This window comes from Cryptomeria japonica, chromosome 2 (assembly GCF_030272615.1).
Source record: "Cryptomeria japonica chromosome 2, Sugi_1.0, whole genome shotgun sequence".
Taxonomy (NCBI): Eukaryota; Viridiplantae; Streptophyta; class Pinopsida; order Cupressales; family Cupressaceae; genus Cryptomeria; species Cryptomeria japonica.
Window position 1 is genome coordinate 86,295,181 of NC_081406.1, and position 21,097 is coordinate 86,316,277.

Consider the following 21,097-nt stretch of genomic DNA (forward strand, 5'->3'; position numbering starts at 1 on the left):
TTTCACCAGTGGACAAAATTATTTCTCTTTACTTTTTTCAATTTTTCAATGTTTTTGTGTCACAAGGCGCCTGTTTGCCAGGTTTTCACCAAGTAACAATTTTTTTTGTTTTATAATTTTTTTGTTGTATTTTATAATTTTTTTGATTTTTTTGTATTTTTGAATTTAGGATATTCTGAAGAGCTATGTGTAAAACCTACGAAGGTGCATGTTGTTGATAGGATCCTCCAAAGGTTCACCTTCTGTAGTTGAGAGCTGATATGCCCCAGATCCATATGTTGTTGTAATGATGTAAGGACCAAGCCAATTTGGTTCAAACTTGCCCTTCTTCTCTCTGTCTTGCTGATTTTTGGCATTTTCTCTGAGAACTAAGTCGCCTACCTCAAATGTGCGAGGCTTGACTTTATGATTGTAGTTGCATTGTTCCTTGACTGAATGATGTGTATCTTGAGTGACTGTCTTCCTTGCTGAAGGAACTAAGGTAGAATTTCTAGTGTGTGGACTACACAGGCCCATATGCGTGTCACCTGAAGAAGTTTGGGCATCCCTAATAACAAAGTCCCTTGAGGAAGCTCCATTAAAGGTCCATGATGTATCGCCAGAAGGGAATAGATGTGTGAAACAAGCGAATGAGTGATGAAGGCTTATGACTGTGAAAATAAGTGAAAGTAGGATAGCATGATGGAGACTTAGGATCAACAAGTATGCTTTTTGACTTGAAATTTTAGAACTTTTGCCCTCAGTTATTTTGATATTAGGGGAAATCAACTCTTGTTCTTTTTCTTTCGTAGGATTTTTATCCTTGACTTTGATTTTTGCACAGTCCAATAGCTTTTGATTTTGATCTGGACTAAAGGAATTTTCTTTATTTTTGACTTTTAGATTTTTCTTTTCAAAGCTTGATTTTTGATCCCCAATTAGTAAGGGCTTTTGTAATTGTTGTTGATCCAAGTCTGGGAGAGGAGTGGAAATGGAACGAGTGGATGAAATGGTAAAGCTATGTGAGTTCTCAAGAGGGCTGGCGATACACTCAATAGATTCTTCGTTGGAACCACTATTACGACTATTGATATCAAGAGATGCTTGCACCACTAGAGGAGTTTTGCATTCAGACTTAGTAGGTACAACACTAGGTGGTTCACACCCAATTCCTTGGCATTGCAAATTGTTTGTACATTGTTCTTGTTGACTAAATACCTTAGGAGATAGTAGGAGTTGATCAACATGAAAGATATACTCACCACATCCCAGGTCTTTAATATTGAATTTTTCTTTGAGCTCTATTTGTTTCGATGTAGAAGCTTTCAATGATTCAGGATCCACATATGTCGATGAAGGAACAGCTTCGCGATTGACTGGAATTGTTATTTCTGACCAAGGTTGCAGATTGTTGCAATATATGAATGGATTTGGATCCGCTTTGATGGTCACTTCAACTCCATTGTGTGGAAACTTGATACATCAATGATATGTAGATGGGACTGCGCTCATCTCATGAATCCATGAACGTCCCAAGAGTATGTTGTATGTGAGATCTAGATCAAGGATTTGACAAACCACATCCTTTGTAACTGGCCCAACTCTGAGAGGTAAGGTGACTGTGCCATTGGACGAACGTTCTTCATCATCATATGTCTTAATGGTGATTTGATTTGTAGAATTCACAACTTTATCAGAATATCCCAATTGTTTAATTGTGCTCCATGTACAAATGTTTAGACCTGCTCCTCCATCTATCAGGACTCGTTTTATTCGATGTTTGTGAATGAAGGCTTCAATGTGTAGTGGTGCATTAGGTGGCTGACTTACAGATGCGTCATCGGCTTCTGTGAAAGTAAGGGAGTGTGGAACGGAAAGGTATCCCACCATGGCTTGAAACTAGTCCACATTCAGATCAGCAGGAACAGTAGTATCTCTCAAGATTTTGTCAAGAATGGCTTTATGTGCAGGAGATATGCGTAATAGCTCAAGGATTGAAATGAGTGCGGGTGTCTTCCCTAAGTGTTCTACAAGGTCATACTCAGGTTTGGTTGATGAAGAAGCGGTGTTTTTAGCTGGAGCACCTTGCAAAGTGATTTTACCTCGACGAGTTGTGACATGACATTCAGAGGTAGGTTCGGAAGAAGATCCAATGCCTTTTAGGACAATCCTGGGTCTCCGGGTAGAATTCTCAGATGTTTTGTCCTTGATGATAATGGTAGAGACATAATTGTCCATCGAGATGTGATTGATAGTTGAATCATAGTTGTAGGATGCTCTGGTATAGTTGGTTTGATCCTCTGTGGCTTTAGCTTTTCCCTTGTCATGCTTTGGGAATGGTTCCTTAAACATTTCATGTTCTTGATTGGATGAGTGTCCCTCAATCTCAATGTCACCTCTATCAACGAGATCTTATATGATGTTCTTCAGTCGATGACAATTTCCTGTCTTATGACCCTTGCTCTTATGAAATTCACAATATTCATCATCATTCCACCAATTTGGTTTAACCTTTGGTTCATATGGAGGAAAATCTAGAATTGTGATCACCTTGTTTGCCACTAACTTCTTGAAAACTGACTCAAGTGGTTCTCCCAACGGGGTATACTTCCTTCGTGATCTAGAAGTTGTTTGAGTATTCACTTGATTGTTTGTAGAACTTGATCCAGAAAAGATGAATTTGGGTCGCACTGTGTTAGCATCAACAACACCATCATTGACTGTGTTCTTGTTCTTATTCCAAAATCTTGGCTTGTCTTTTCCTTGAATATTTTAATGACTCCTTGTTCAATTAGGACCTTTTCTGTCGCTAAGCCTTTTTCAATGACGTCCTTGAAGGTGGACAAACAAGCTTTCCTTAAGTCATAACCAATCTCTTTGTTAACATTTTGGGTGAACATTTCTACCATTTGTTTTTGTGGAATTTCACAAGAGCATCTGTTGGCTAGATTTCTCCATCTTTGTAAAAATGATGCAAAAGATTCTCCCTCTTTTTGCTTAGTATTGCACAAAGTAGTGACTGATATGTCTGTCTCTATGTTGTAGGAGAAATGTTGAATAAATGTCTCTGCTAAGTCACCCCATGACTTAATTCCAGGTGGAAGTTGGGAGAACCATTCCATAGCTTGATCGCCTAAGCTTTGTGGGAATAATCTCATCAAATATGTCTCTTCTGCTGCTACCTCAATGCAAGCTGTGAAAAATTGACTTATGTGTGCCTTAGGATCCCCTTTTCCTCTATACTTATCAAATTTAGGCGTCACAAAGTGTGTAGGAAAAGGAGGCATTGGAATGCTCTTGTCAAATGGATAAGGACATATGTCTCTCATTGTGTATGTTGGCTTCGGTGTATTTATGCCTTCCATTTTATTTTGTAAGTCCCTGATTTGTTTTTCCAAACTGCTCTTAGGTGGAGATCGACTTCTTGGACCATACCCCATGCTTGAGGCACCAATTGGAGGAGGAGCATGTTGCATATATGGATGATATTGATCATACACATGTTCATATGGAGGAGGTATGTAGTAATGTTGTGTATGTGGACCACTTGGTATAGATTCATGTTGAGGAACACCATATCTATTTTGTGCATGTATACCATATTCTATAGGCATGTCATGTTCTATTGTGTTGCCCCCAAATTTGACATGAGGTTTCCTTGTGTCCAAATTTTGAACATGCCTTTGAACATCCAATTGTTTTGGTGGTTGATCCTTAGCATTAGTATGTGATTGAGCATATTTGTCTGCATAATACTTCCATAATGGTCTACGAAGGTAAGTATCATATGTTTGACGATGTGTATGTGGGACCTCTGGTTTTTGAAGCAAAGCTGATGGTGATTCAGGTACCATATGTGGTCCTCTATTTCCTCCACTATTAGGTCTCCTTTGATCCATATTGGAGTGAGGTTGTTGCAAAGGTCTATGTTCCATTATTTGAGACATGTCAAAATCATGAGGTATCTTGGCTCCACTTTGTGCCAGCATTTGTAAGAAGTATTGTCAATCCCTCCTCATTATTTCCTCAACCAATCAATTGAAATGGGGATTCATAATGGATTCTTCCACATCTGCTGAATGTACTGAAAAGTTGTCCACATTGTCATTGTGTGTAGCATTGTTGTTTATAGTGTCCATGTTCTCAACATTTGAAATGTTTCTATAGACATCCATGTCAGGTAATATAGTATGATCAGAATTGAAAAAAATATCATTGTCATACTCATAAGAACTCATGTTTGCGGACTCTTGAGCCTCTTTAGTTTCTCTCCTAGATTTTTGAAGACGGGTTTAAACCATGAACTAGGTATTGACCAAGATGTGAGAGACTAGATGAAAAATGGAAAGAGTATGGAAGACCAAGAGTTGAATGGAATGTAAATGAGTCTGAAGTGTACTTGCAATGTCCAAAGTGTAAGACCAAGTATGTATGTAGTAGAGTAGGTGTGACTTCCAAAGAGAGGATAGTTTCTCTTGATGAGGTAAGTTGACCTTGACTCTAAGTAAAACCAAATGAGACCCAAAGGTAAGAAACCTTGATGAGGGACCACTTAGCAAAGTGTTGTTGTATGTAGTGTGTTGACAAAGTATAGTGAGGACAAGCAAGTGACCTTTTGACTCAAGTTTAGACAAATGTGAATGTAATGAGAGATATAAAACAATGATTGACTTTGTGAGACCCAAGGACAGGTTGAATGCTAGATGAAAACCTGGAGAAACAACCTAGGAAGCTCAAGAATTTCGAAACTGATTGCTCTTGTTTGCTGGACTGTAAAATTTTTCCAATTTGTGAAGTTATGAACAAATCTGAATGTTTGACTGTTTTTCGTGACAAGAGGACACAATGTTGATGAGGACTCAATGTTTGCAAGTGTTTAGACTCAAAATGACTCCAAGAAAAGTGTCTTGTTTGATGTAAAAATGTTTTGCATACACTTGAAAACACAAAAGACACAATGTTTTGCTGTTTGGTTTTGAATGTTTTGAATGTTTAAAATAAGTCAAGCACAATTCTTATGGCTGGTCAAGACAATAGTTGTTGATCCCACATGAGGTTTTACCCCCGAGGCTACGCTATTCAGAGTGGATACTTAGATGTTTGACCTCACTGGCTCCACCCTGGGCACTCACTTCTCGGGTCAGCCAAGCATCAGTCCCCACGAAAATTCCCCGTGGCGAACTTTGTATCTCTACTAAGAACCGTATGTGTGTGGGCCGCTACCAGAGGTCCGACCTCCTACTCCAACAACTAGAAGGATTTGGGCTTCTAAAACAAAAAGGTGCTAGTAAGGGCATCCCATACATGCGGCACTTTCAACTCTGTAAATACAGAAGGCTCCCAGTCGATAGGGGTTACGCCCTACAAATGATCAAATAAATTTGATCAAACGGGTTTATGGGGAGACATAGTGTCAGTATGAACTAATCAGCACACGTTATCCATAGTTTTCACCATGAATACATTTGTTTATAGTGGTTTGGAAGAGGTGGGTTTTCCTCGCTACCACTTGGGTCGTTCTCTTCTCACTAGTAGTCCTAACGACCACACGGGAAGACATACCCTCTAAAGATTAAACAAAAAGAGCCTATTGCTTAAGACACAAAAGACAATGATTCAATTTTAGTGTACCAATTGAAGTGTTTGCTAGTCTATGAAAACAAGGCACACAATAAAAATCCAAAAAACCCTTGCCAAGGACCTGCAACAAAGATTTATTAGTAGTTTGGATTGTTTCAAATGATCAGCCCTTCCTGCAAGCACACAAGTTAGGTAAATTTTAGATCCAAAAGACTTTGTGAAATAGGGGCCTTCAACAATGTGTTTTGTTGACCAATTCAAAGATCTGATTCATCATAAAAAAAAGACCATCTGTAAAATTTCAAGAGATTTCCAGAAATGTAAGAAAATCCAAAAAATTTGCTAATTTGCTCCAAAAATTAATTTTTTATGAAAAAAAAAAAAATTCATATAAAATGCAAAATCGATCCAAAAAATATGAAATTTTTACTGGAGAGTCTTGATGGTCTTCCAAACTTGCACAAAAAATTTTCTGCAACAAATCCAAGCAGTTTGTGATATATGAGTAAAATAATGCAAAACCCTAATTTTCAAAGATCTGATTTTTGAGGAATGATTTTGCATCAAATTTAAAATCACAAAGAACAGATCCTATGTATAATTCTGAGAGATTTCCAAAAATGTAAGAAAATCCAAAAAATTCGCTAATTTTCTCTCAAAATTAATTTTTTATGAAAAATCATAAAAAATTCATATAAACTGCAAAATTGATCCAAAAAATCTGAAATTTTTACTAAATCTTTATAATACTTTTCTTGACTTGCACAAAAAATTTGATGTCAAAATTCAAAGCTGTTTGTGAGATCTGATCAAAATAAGGAAAAAACCTAATTTTTAAAGATCCGATTTTTAGGGAAATATTTTGCATCAAAATTAAATTCACAAATAATAGATCCTATGTATAATTATGAGAGATTTCCAAAAATTTAAGAAAATCTGAAAAATTCTCTCATTTTCTCTCAAAATTAATTTTTTATGAAAAATCATAAAAAATTAATAGAAAATGAAAATGTACTTCAAAAATTCTGAATTTTGAATTGAGAGCTCCTGATACTTTCTTCAACCTGCAAAAAAAATTTGGTGCAAAACTTCCAAGCCGTTTATGAGATATGATTGAATCTCTCCAAGATCTTGATTTTGTGTCCAAAACCCTAGCTGCACAAGGTTATTCTCCAAATTGTTTTACAAAATAGCAATATAGGGTTAGAAAAATCTGCAAAAAACATAGATCTAAGAAAAATCCATGTCCCACGGGGCGTGCCAAAATGTATATGGTGAAAATGGATAACAACAATAACGATATTGAAAGACTAAATGAATTCAACCACAAAACCCTAGCCTAACAATCAACAAAGATCCACCATAACATATGAAGATTACCTAAGACAATGCAAATCATATGAAATCACAAAGATTATACCATCACATGTCCAATAGGGTTTGAATCTCCATTCTTCCTATCTCCATTGATCTTGCTTGATATATTTGCTCTCAGATTTTATATGCACAAGAGCTCAACAAAGAACGGAATGTGGTTGCAAGTAGGATCGCATATGCCAAGTAGTCAATTGATCAAGTAGTTAGGTCATTAGGATGATTGATTAGAATGATTGATTAGGATGATTGATTAGAATGCATGATTAGGGTTTGATAATGAAGGAAGCATCTCCTTATATAGAAGACATTATATGAAATGGAGGGATAAGATTGAGAGGTGTAAAAGGAGGTCGACTATGATTAAAGGGTAGGTAAAAGAAATAATAAAATAATGAAAGGGGTAGGTAGTGTATGAATTAAGAGATGAATGACATGTGTCATAGGTAGAAAAGGCTAATGAATTAATTAAATAAATAAAGATTTATTTAATTAATAGAAGAAGTGGGATCAATTAAATAAATAAGATATTTATTTAATTTAGGAAAAGGATAATTTAAATAAATAAATGTATTTATTTAAATGAGAAATAAGGCTAGAAGAGGATAAATGAATTAATTAAATAAATAAGGATTTATTTAATTAATAGAAGAATTAAGCTTAGATAATTAAATAAATAAAATATTTATTTAATTAGACTGGACAATTTTAGGTGTCTACACCCCTCTCTAAGGGTATCAGTGCAAAACATCCTACTAGAGGAAGAATACAGAATTGCCCGCTTACAAGAGCTAGAATTGTTAGATGAAAGGCACCTCAAGGCCTTGAATCATCTTCAGGTATATCAAAACCGTCTACGCATGAGTTATCATAAAAAAGTTAGAACCCGAGAATTCCAAGTTGGTGATCTTGTCCTCATGGAAAATCAGAAAAATCTACAAGAAAGAGAAAAGAAAGGCAAGTTCAAGCCTAATTGGCTTGGACCATATGTAATCACAACGAAATATGGATCAGGAGCTTATCAGTTGTCTACTCCTGAAGGCGATCCTTTGGATGATCCAATGAATATCATGCACTTCAAAAGATTTTATGCTTAGTCCTCAGAAAGTCTTAAATTGTCAAAAAAAAAAAAAAAATTCAAGAAAAATTTAAAAAAAAATGAGAAAAAGATCCTGAAAAAAGTCATCACTTTGGTGAAAACCTGGCAAACAGGCACCTTATGACACAAAAAAAAAAAAAAAAATTAGAAAAAGAAAGAAAAAACAATTCGTCCATTAGTGAAAACCACTTGGTGGTGCTATGGACACGTACCTTGGTGAAAACCTCTATGCAGATGCCAAGGTAAATAACTAGATCCACTGTCTATCATGTCAATACTACAAATCATCTGCCATCCAACCCACCCGTGCGCAACATTCCTTCTTATCCGCCTCCCAATAAAACATGCGTATGATGATGAAGTCTTCACCTGAGTCATGAACAAGGAATGTCCCATTGAAACTGAGATTTTATGCCTCTGTGTGTAAACTTCAAGAAGTCTTAAGAAACAATCCCAAGTCCATCCTAGTTCTACTCTTGGCAAGAGGTATCATGTGGTCGCAAGGAAGAGACTTGTTATATTTTGTTAGATTTTTTCATATAGGCTTGCATCTTTTGCCCTACAACTATGTCACAACCCTCCTTTATCACTTTTTTTGATCTAAATACAAAACTCTATTTATATTCTTTGGATGAATTATTGAATGAATATTGTAAGGGAATAAAAATAATAAACCACACACACATGGAAAATGCATATATATTTTAATTTGTTATTTAATTTCCCTCACCCAAATTAAGGCACATGTTGTAGGAGGAATAAGAAGCTTCTAGAGGCTTCCCCACCTCCTTGCATGTAACTCCTCCCACTAAGCCTAATTAATTTGCATGGAGGCCAAATTGGGAGAGAATCTCTTTTTTTCCAATTAATAATTAGGTAGTGGGAATTTGAAATTTCTTTTATAAAATAGGTACAAGTTTCAAAAATGAGAGTTAGCTATTCCATAAGAAATTTCTGCAAGTTGAATTCTCTTTTGTAGTCCACTTTCATTGGCAGCTAAGATTTTTGTTGGAAGGATTTCTCTTCAATTTGGAGGATCAAGGAAGACTCTACACCATCTTCAAGCATCCAGGTTCCTTCAACTTAGTTCATGCATCTCATTTTTATGGTAGATTAGATTTGATTAGATTAATTATGAGTATGAAATTCATTTGTATTTTGTTAAAGAATTAGTTTAGATTTTGTAGAAAATGAGAGTCATGGTTTAAATAAGATTCATTGTTAAATTTCTTGATATGAAATTAGTTTTAGATTTTGTAAAGAATGAGATTTATGGCTTAAATGAGATTCATTGTTTGAAATTTTGATAAGGAATTAGTTTTTAGATTTTGTAGAGAATGAGATTTATTGTTAAATAAGATTCATTGTTTAAATTTTTGATAAGAAATTAGTTTCAGATTTGTAGAGAATGGAATTCATTGTTTAAAATTTTGATAAGAAATTTGTTTCAGATTTTGTAGAATGAGATTCATTGTCTGATTTTGTAGAAAATAAGATTCATTGTTTTAATTCTGATAAGAAATTAGTTTCAGATTGAAAGAAGTAGAGTAAATGGAAAATAGATTCATTATCTTCAGTTTATTTTGATAAAAATAAGATCTCCCTGTGTGTACAAACAATTTTCTCTGTAGACAAATCTCCCTGTGTGTATAAATAAATCTCCCCTCTCTGTGAATGAATTTTTCCTATGTAAAGAAATGAATTCCTTTCTCTGTGAATGAATTTCCCTGTGTAGAGAACAAAAGAAAAGAAACAAAAGAAATAATCTATTTCTTCCTCTGTGAAAGAATTTCTCTGTGTGAAATAATCTATTTCTTTCTCTGTGAATGAATTTCCCTGTGTAGAAAACAAAGGAAATGGAAAAAAAAAAAATCCCTCTGGTTACTGCTTCATTTATTTCCTGAAAATTAATCTACAAACATTGTTAATTACCTATTATTACCCTGCTCTGAGTAATCTTCAATAACTCATTAAAAATAATTATAATACTCCTGTATGAGAAAAAAATAAAAATGATAATAATAATATTATAACATTTATGTACTTATATATATATATATATATATATATATATATATATATATGCATTATAACATTTATGTACTTATAAATATATATATATATATATAAATATATAAATATATATATATATATATATATATATACATATATAAATAAAAAACCCAAAAGCAAGAAAACCCCATCGAACGTAGAAAAATCTCCTTATGCCTCCGTAACACACGGCTTTCCATGTGCTTGGGTCGCTGTTTGCATGGATGGTTTCAATAAACCGTCGCAGGGGTACGGTGGGGGCCCACGACATCCCCTCATCCCTGCGGACCTGCGCATGCAGGGCCGCAGGGGTGATGGGACCCGTGGTCCCCACCCCGCAGCCCTCCTTATTATCATAAACAAATGCAAGCCTTTGCCATTAAATTTTAAAATTTGTGTTTTTTAGTATTTCGAAAATTGAAGTTTAATTTGTTTTCTAAAAAAAATAAAATGATAATCTAAGTTAATTACCATTTAGTTAATTTTTTTAAAAGTTGATAATAATGACATTTAGGATATGATGATTTTTTTTCTCCTTAGTGTAAATTTAAGGATATTGACTTTCAATTAAAAATGGGATTAATGTGTAGCAAGATTGTAATTAAACTATCCCTAATAGACTTTAAAATTGTAGACTATATTCTTCTAAAAATTAAGAAATCATTGGGACACTTGATTGGTCCTTGGAGATTAACTTACCTTATTATAAATATTTAGATTTAATCGTCATTTTGGACTCGCTAAGTCATCTTACATCATGGATTAATTGCTTTCGTTCATAGCATGCGAATTACTATATCTTTCATGCAATTACTATTATGCAAGTTTCATTTGTATGCAAATTACACTTCAAGTAGTTGCTTCCATTATTTACGCTTCATTTTGTTATTCGTAGTTAGAAAACTAAATAAAGGAAGTTGGAAAACCAAAACTAGCAGCGTTCGGTATATATGGTGTCTCTGGGTCACGCTTACGGGTAATGCCGTCGTGTTGAACTACTACACTTAACGCCTAATAAAGCTGCATTAACGACATCTGTGGCATCGTCCCTATAAATCGTCGGGGAGTAATAAGGGACATTTGGAAGTTAAAATCCAAGGGGCGGGTAATCCCTCTTGGATCGATAATTTAATAAGATAACTTTTAAATGAATTCCACATCCGTTGAGATAAACCATAGTAAACCCCTCTCAGGGATGGTCAAGTTAAGAGCTCTCGTGAAATTTACTTTATTTATTTGTTTATTCACCTCAAAGGGATATTGGTGATTTGCAATTGGGTGACGCTCATGATAAGTATTAGGTTCTAGTTATTTTGTTTAGGCCACAAGCAATAGGCCATCTTGAGCCTTCGCTTAAGCGCTACCTTCGTGGGTAGCAACCGCAGAGAAACTGTCTGGGACACTGACCCTAGAAAGGGTTGCGTACCCACAAATCAGTTTACATCAAACCATAGATTAGAAAATAGAACTACATACTTTACGCCTTGATCCCGTGCCGAAGCGGGTATGTAGGCAGTCTTGGGACGGAGTTGTCCCTCGTACTCAGGCGTTCGTGGGTGGGGTCTAGGCTTGGTTGAGTAAGAATCCTAAATGAAAGATCAGATAATCAAACTTAATTCAATGCATACTCGGAAGGAATCCCGTATGGATTTGCTTGACTTCCCGAGGCTTTAAGCCAAATTCCGAGGCGGAATTCAAGCTTGTATTATTTTCTTATTACTCCTAAGGACGGCGACCTCGGTGCATTCTTGTTAGAAGAATGTAGTACTTAGTGAGTGGCTCAGGACCCGAATGGTCCCGATGAGTCTAAGTCTCTGGCCAGAGCATCTCCTATCCCGTTTGGATGGATGCCTACCCCGTATGGGTAGATGCCTATCCCGTATTGGATAGATGGAGTTTACGTCCCGTATGGACAACTGCCTAACCCGTATGGTTAGAAGCTCATCCCGAATGGATGAATGCCCAATCCTATTTGGATGGATGCCCAGAGTATGCAATTGAATAAAACATAAATAGAAAAAAAAATATATACTCAATAAAACATAAAGAGAAAAGAAAGGCAAGTTCGAGCCTAATTGGCTTGGACCATATGTAATCACAACGAAATATGGATCAGGAGCTTATCAGTTGTCTACTCCTGAAGGCGATCCTTTGGATGATCCAATGAATATCATGCACTTCAAAAGATTTTATGCTTAGTCCTCAGAAAGTCTTAAATTGTCAAAAAAAAAAAAAAAATGAGAAAAAGATCCTGAAAAAAGTCGTCACTTTGGTGAAAACCTGGCAAACAGGCACCTTATGACACAAAAAAAAAATAAAAAATTAGAAAAAGAAAGAAAAAACAATTCGTCCATTAGTGAAAACCACTTGGTGGTGCTATGGACACGTACCTTGGTGAAAACCTCTATGCAGATGCCAAGGTAAATAACTAGATCCACTGTCTATCATGTCAATACTACAAATCATCTGCCATCCAACCCACTCGTGCGCAACATTCCTTCTTATCCGCCTCCCAATAAAACATGCGTATGATGATGAAGTCTTCACCTGAGTCATGAACAAGGAATGTCCCATTGAAACTGAGATTTTATGCCTCTGTGTGTAAACTTCAAGAAGTCTTAAGAAACAATCCCAAGTCCATCCTAGTTCTACTCTTGGCAAGAGGTATCATGTGGTCGCAAGGAAGAGACTTGTTATATTTTGTTAGATTTTTTCATATAGGCTTGCATCTTTTGCCCTACAACTACCACTATTTACGACTACTTGGGTTCTTCCATATCCGGGTACGTTATGATAGGTGCATACTGGGGTATATTTCATAGTATGGCATGTTTTGGATCCTTCTTGCATAAATCAGTGACCCGGTACTAGTGTTTATCAACACTTACCTTCTCGTGTACAAGAGGTATCGGTGTGTTTGAGGGTTTCCTTACACGAACCCACAACTTTGTATTAGTATTTCTTAACACTTGCATTGTTGTGTGCAAGAAATTCCCGTTTGTCTACAGAGTCAGTCCATGCCCTGCGTTTCTCATGGCATCCTAATTTCTATAATCAATGGTGCAAGTCACTCAGGGCAACATCAAACTAGGTTGGCTTTCCACATTTGTTGTGCACAAAATCTCACCATCATTCCATCAAATCCTATACTCAATAATCCCATGGAGTTCTCAATTGCCCCCATTTTCCTCCGTGGTCTCGCATCTCGTATTCTTCTTTCCAAAAACGTCACGACTGCTTCATATTTGTTCCTCATCTATCCCTTCCACCTTAATTTTTCTTCCTCTATTTTTTTTCCCTCACATAATCAATTATGATTCTGATTCATGTCTTATACAGGATGTATCCTTCCTGAAACCAGACACTCTGATCATGTCTTATATAGGATGAATCCTTCCTGAAACTAGACGTTGTGATCAATCATGTCTTATACAAGATGAATCCTTCCTGAAACTAGATGTTGTGATTTGATCATATCTTATATAGGATGAATTCTTCCTGAAACCAGACGTTGTGATCAATCATGTCTTATACAGGATGAATCCTTCCTGAAACCAGATGTTGTGATCTGATCATGTCTTATACAGGATGAATCCTTCCCGAAACCAGATGTTGTGATCAATCATGTCTTATATAGGATGAATCCTTTCGAAAATCAGACGTTGTGATTTGATCATGTCTTATACATGATGAATCCTTCCTGAAACCAGACGTTGTGATCAGTCATATCTTATACAGGATGAATCCTTCCGGAAACCAGACGTTGTGATTTGATCATGTCTTATACATGATGAATCCTTCCTGAAACCAGACGTTGTGATCAGTCATGTCTTATATAGGATGTATCCTTCCTGAAACCAGACACTCCGATCATGTCTTATACAGGATGAATCCTTCCTGAAACCAGACGTTGTGATCAGTCATGTCTTATACAGGATGTATCCTTCTTGAAACCAGACACTTCGATCATGTCTTATACAGGATGAATCCTTCTTGAAACTAGATATTGTGATCAATCGTGTCTTATACAGGATGAATCCTTCCTGAAACTAGACACTTTGATCATCTTTGTCTTATACAAGATGAATTCTTCTTGAAACCAGACTGAATCTAGATCTTATCAATCGAATCAAATCAAATCTATCGGGATATCAATTTCGCAAAAACTCCAAAGATCAAATATCTCAATTGATCTCCTAAGGGGGCATCACCATACCATAATCTATCAATCAAGAGTTGGGGTATCCTATCAAACCAATATCAGCATCAAAACAAGATTATTCTTTGAATCAATTTGTCATCACACCTCGCTTCAAAGAGGGGCAAAATGTAGACACTTAAAAATAATTATTTTAATTATTTTTAATTTCTCGCATAATTAATTAATTAATTATGTTAATTCAAATTCCTCTCAATATTAATTAAATATAATTAATATTGTCACTATAGCATGTGATTGATTTATTTAATAAATCAATCCCTTTCTTTATTCTTCTAAAAAATCAAATCCTCACAAACCTTTCTCTTAGCTAATTAATTTCAATTATTTAGTTAACCTACATGATTCCTAAAAATCATCTTCTTAATTCATCATTAACCTAATAAATTCTTCTAGAAACTCCCTAAACTCACTTAACATTATTCTTCTAATTTTTTATTCCCTCCACTCATTCTCTCTCCTAGTCAAATTCTCCTACAAATATTAATCCCACCTAACATTTCCTCTAATCCATCTCCTAATGAGTTGTTAATGGTTAATCATCATGATTAGCCACAAAGTCAACTCTTTGTCTTTTTCATCCAGCCACTAGCTTTAAATGCTCTTTTCCTAGGTGAATGTAAGATTTTCGAAATCACACATTCCTCTAGGCATCCCCTCTCACAAGGAATTTTTAATTCCTTTTTATTCCTCCAATCCCCATGATATCCTTTTTTGGAGAATTTTTAATTCCTCCAATGCATCTTATGGAGTGTGGAGATACGAAATGTCTTTAAGGCATATTTCTTGGTCTCCACACCCTCTCTTGGAGCTTGTGTGAGCTCACAAGTAAATCTTAGCCCTTCATCTCAAATTCATCCTAGCCATTCATTTTCCTCTCCTCTTCCTATAAAATTGGGCTTCATCCCTTCATTCAAAACATCTTGAAATCCAGTAAGTTTATGTTGCCCTTTTGAGCCTAGGAAATCATCTTGGCAACTTGATCATTTCATCCTTATCATTTTTCAAATCCATTCCATTTGTGCACAACATTGGAGAGTCATCCACATCCAGCAATCAAAGGAGCATATCAAGTGGAGCATTATCAAGGGGCGCCTTCACTTCATCAAGTTCAATCCGAAGGAGAAGGTAAAATAGCAAGGTGAAATGGTCTTTTAATGGTAATTTAGCATTCTGCATGTTTATTTCGTTATGTTTTGATTATTTGACCTTCTAATATGTTTTCCCCTCTTCAGTAGTACATTGCAATGTGACTGGTTTTGTTGCATGCTTGACAAACGACAATGTTCTGCATAGGTATGAAGTTCATTTGATTTGGTCTCATCCTGCATTGATTAGAGATATGTCCAAACATCCCACAAGCATAACATATTTTGTTTTGAAATTTATTCATTACTTCTCTACACATATTTGACTTGTGTCCAAAGTTATTGCATATGAAACATTGACTGATAAAGGTAGGAGCATTATTCATGGTGTTTATTCCATTATTCATCCTACTTCTACATTGATTCACCATATGACAAAATTTATTGCAATTAAAGCATCTACCATTGAATTTGTGAGCATTAGGTTGTCTTACCAGAGGATTCTTTCTCTTATTCTGATCAGGTTTAACATTGCCTTGTCCTGATTCAGAGGATTCACCTTTCTCAAATCCAAGCCCTCACATCTCCTTTCCACGTCTCTGACTTTCCAGCATCTCATCAAGCCTTGTTGAGCTAGATTTGAATTTTTCTTTGTATTCATTAGTAGTAGCAAGTTCACCCCTTAAGGTAGCAATCTGTCTTTCAAGTTAGTGGCCATTATTCCTTGACTGTATCAACTCAAGCTTCAATTGATCATTCTCATAGGTAAGCCTAAAGCATTCATATGCTCTTTCCTTCAATGATTGTGCCATATTTTCTTCATTTCTCTTCCGGTCCTCAATCTCCTTAGTCAGCCTCATCACAATGGATTGCATCTCATTTTTCAAGGCAAGATTCTCTCTTTCAAGCTTGTTAACTTCATCGGCTTTATCCTGATATTCCATGATCTAATCTTCTTTCTCCTTCAGCTTGTCCATCAATTCCTTCCTCTTATCTCTAGAGATGTTTGCTTGATCCTTCAATTCATTAATGAAATCATTAGCAAAATTCAACTTTTTCTTCAAGGTACAGATCTCATTTCTAGCCGCATCAAGATCCTCAAGTGCCACACTAAGTTGTCTCTAAAAATTGGAATCCATTGAATCAATTTCCACGACCTTCCTCAAGTGGTTAAGCTTCCTTAGAGGAACTAGGCTCTAATACCAATTGTTGGAATCAGGGATCACTGAGAGGGGGGGGGGGTGGTTGAATTAGTGATCTACTGGTTAGCAAATTTTTAAACTTAACTTGCAACCACCAGATGCAAACACTAAGAACTAAAATGTGGAAACATGAAACAAACAATCAAAAGATCATAACATCGATGTTTTTACGTGGGAACCCAAATAGGAAAAACCATGGCAGGATTTGAACTCACAATATTATTCCACTATGGCCAGTAGCACAACAATATTACAAATAGGAATGCATAAGCATTCAGGCACACTGCCTAGAGCTCACTGCTCAATTGCAATAACCCTGAGGTCTACAACCCTCAAGGAAGTCTCATTGACTTACAAGATAATTACAATGTATGAACCCTGAGATAGCATCTACTATGCCTAGATGAGTTTCGATTAAGTGCTAAAACACTGACTGGGTTACCTTCTCTATTCAACCCTATTCACAGTCTCAATCAGCTACCAGATCAAGAGTGCACATGTGAAACTGAACCAAAATGGATTCTCAATCACTTTTCGCTCACATATAATTGCATCATCCATCAAAAAGATCACACACACCAAACTTACATACCGACAACCACAAAATATGTCATTTACCATGTCGGCCTGAAGGTGTAAAGTGTAGTCACATGTCAGCTTGACCAGATCGAAAAGGATAAGTTCAGATCATCAAAGCAATAATAAAATTATGTTTCTAAGTCATCCCAATTATCCCACATGCTTCAATGCACCACAATCATCGGAAAGCTTCTAGACCAAAAAATGCTATGTTCTTCGTGGAATATCGGTTAATCAGCTACCGATTAACATCTGCTTTTAGATAAGAAGAATTATGACCACCGGATCAAATCTCTATGAAGAGTTGTCATCAATGACAATCCTAAACCAATAATCAGCCACCAGAAACCACTAGATGATTGTCAATTACTAACATCATCTTCTTCAGTGAATGATAAGCAATGAGGTGTTGTTAGGTGTCCCACCATGGTTTGGAATTGGTCAACAACAAGATCTTTGGGGACTGTAGTATCCACCAGAGCTTTTTCTAAAATCTCTTTATGCATGGGTGAAAGTTTCAAAAGTTCTAGTATTGATATTTTCGTGGGGGTCTTCTATAATTGATCCATTATATTGTTTCGAAGTGGATGACATGTCGGTTGTAGGACCCGAAAAAGTAACTTTGTCTTTTCTTCTTGTGATGGCATGAGCAAGCTCCGGTTGGTAATTTTCTTTGACCACAATAACATTAACCACATTATCATAGGTGTGAGCATAGTTCACTTTTGCTTTACCTTTTTTATCTTGTGTTGTTGATGCTTCACCTTTCTCATGATAATTGGGAAGTGGAGTCTTGATTGCAGTAGGTGACTCGTTTATTTCATGTCCATCTATAGTTATGACTTCGTTGTCAATCAAGTCTTGAATGACATGTTTTAATCGTTGAAAATCATTTGTTTGATGTCCTTTATTTCGATGATAATCACAATAATGATTGTCATTCTGCCATGTAGGTTTTACCTTTGGCTCAGAATCCCTTACTTCTGGTCAGGTAATCAATTTGTTTGCAAGAGGTGTTTTCAATGTTGATCCAAGTGGTTCACCAATGTTGGTAAATTTACTACAAAAATTAGTGAAAGGTTCTTTAGGTTTTTTGTTATTTTGGTTGAACCACTGCTATATGTCTTGATAGATTGAATATCGGTTGCTTCGGTTTCAAAGAATTGGTATCCACTATCCCATTGTTGATAATATTTCTATTCCTGTTCCAAAACTTGGGTTTATTAGTGTTGTTATTATTATTGTTGGAAGGATTAGCCCCTTCTTTATAAAGTTTCAACACTTGTTTCTTGACCAAAGTTTTTTCAATCTTGACTCCATTATCAACCATCTTATCAAAACTTCGAGGACATTGCATTTTTAATGCATAACTCATCTCATCATTCAAGTTATCAATGAAGATGTCCATCTTTTCATTATCAGGATCTGGACGAGAATATTGTACAAATAACCATCTCCACCTTTGTAAAAATGTCATGAAGGGTTCCCCATTATTTTGTTTTGTGTTAAAAAAGTCCAGCATGGTGATTTCATGTTGGATGTTATATGAATATTGGGAAACAAATTTGTCTACCAATTCTGCAAATGTTCTAATACCAAGCGGAAGTTTAGAGAACCACTCCATGGCTTGTCCATTTAAACTTTTTGGGAATTGTAGACACATAAAAATTTTCATCAAATTTATCCTTATTTAACTTCAAATTTGCTCCAACTATCAGGTAGATCCGTAATCCATTTCATCATTTCATTATTATCCATTATTATTCTTCATTACATTATAATATTTATTCATTGATATATTATCTCAGTTTTCATTATTATATCATAATATTATATTATTATTCATTTTAATCCATTAATATATTATATTAGTAAAACCATTTTCTAAATCTCTTTCATGCTCAATCTATTCCCTATTTATCAATTCCCACTCTATCTAATTCACTCATGTTAAACACTCTTCATTTTTACATCAATCATTTATCCCACATTCGTCTTGATATTGGATTCATCATTGGGGACTTCTATAAAAACCCAACCCCCTCTCTCATTTGAGGCTATCTAGCAAGATCTAGCAAATCAATGCATCTCCTTTCTTTTGCATTCTAGTTAGTTTGCTTTTCTTTTAATTATCTTGCACTCATCCTCAAAATCCATCCACCATAGCTTCTTGTGCACGTGCTTTCTGAGAGCACCCATAATTTGAACACAAGACCTTGAGTGGTAGGAAAACAATGGAGGCAAGTTCTTATTAATGCATGTGTGTGTGTTTTGTTTATTTTGGCTTTGCATGTAAGTTTTTCTCGCTGGTACTTCATTGTCCGATGTTGAATCAACTGGATCTTCTCTCATAAGATCTCAAGCTTGATTTTGCATCTACAATTGGCATGCCCGGTGGGACATTCATTTATCCTTTTGATTGTTTTGTTTTCGCCTGATGGAATTTTTTTAGATCTCTAACTTGTTTTTATTGCAGGTTGTGTTTGATATCAGATTTGATGGAGGCCATTACTTTGTTTGTATGATTCATATTTTGCATGCATGTCTATGCTCTCACAGTGATGGATATCAGAAAATAATTAACACGTCTGGTCATAGATTCCACATTTGTATTATTTCAAATAGCTCACATGCCTCGTCTATGGTTCGCATTTTGCATGCACATATGCCAAAACAGTGCCTATGCCTGACTAGACTTCACCCACGTTTTTGCAGGACGCGTCTATTCTGGCTCCAAAATGATAGTACAGATTGACTAACATGCATGTTAGTCGCGAGTTTTACACCGTCGATTTTGCAATAAGCGTCTGTGATTGACTAACCTGTCGCTAACATGCTGTATGAAAGGTTTGTTTTGGAGCCAGAATAGCTTCAGCCATTTTTGCATGCATGCCTAAGAAAGCATTTGAATTTTAAAGTAGCCCCTCGCGTGAGAGCCTTTGTCTAGATTTTAAGTTTTTATTTTAAAATCATTTATTTTAATTTAGTTTTACGTGTAGTCTTAGTTTTTAGTTTTTAGCTTTTAGTTTTATTTTAATCTTTAGCTTTTAATTTAGTTTATTTATTAGATTAAATTTTAATGAAGTTTAGATTAAATTAGTTTTTTTTAGATTAGTTTTTTAATAAGATTTTTAGATTAGAATTTTTTTAATTAGTTTTTAAATTAGATTTTAGATTTTGTCTTTTTTTTTGGTTAGATTTTAAATTTTGTTTACTAAGATTTTTGTTTGTTAATTAGTTTTTCTTATTAGATTAAAATTAGATTTTTAATTTGTTAATTAGATTAGATTTTGTTAAGTAGATTGAATTTTATTTTTTTTGTTAGTTAGATTAATGTTTAGTTTTGTGTTAGTGTGTTTTGATTTCTTTTCGTGAATTGATTTTTGGACTTTCGTTTTGTGTATCTTCACATGGAATCCATTTTTCGTGTGTCAAAGACTATAATTTTGAAACTACTAATGACATTTGGTGTAGGACGTTCAACAAAGACATTATTTTGAAGCTGATTGTCTGTTAGTTTAGCGAACACTTCAATTGGTGTTTTAAAATTAACCAGTGTTTTTTGTGTCTTGAGCAATAGGCTCTTTTTTGTTTTACCTTTTAGAGGGTCTGCCTACTGAGAAGCCCTTAAGGCTCGGTGAGAGGGAACAACCTAAGTGGTAATGGGCTAAAGCCAAGCTCTTCCGAACCAATATAAATAAATGTATTTGTAATGAAACTTACAAGCAACAAGTGCTGATTAGTTCATATCGACAACATGTCTCCCCATAACCCCTACAGAGTGCAACCTCTATAGGATGGGAGCCTTCCTTAAGGGAGCATAGGTTGCCGCATGTATGGCCACTCGAACAGATGCCCTTACTAGGAACCTTTTGTGTTAGAAGCCAAAAAACCTTCTAGTGGTTGACACAGGAGGTTAGACCTC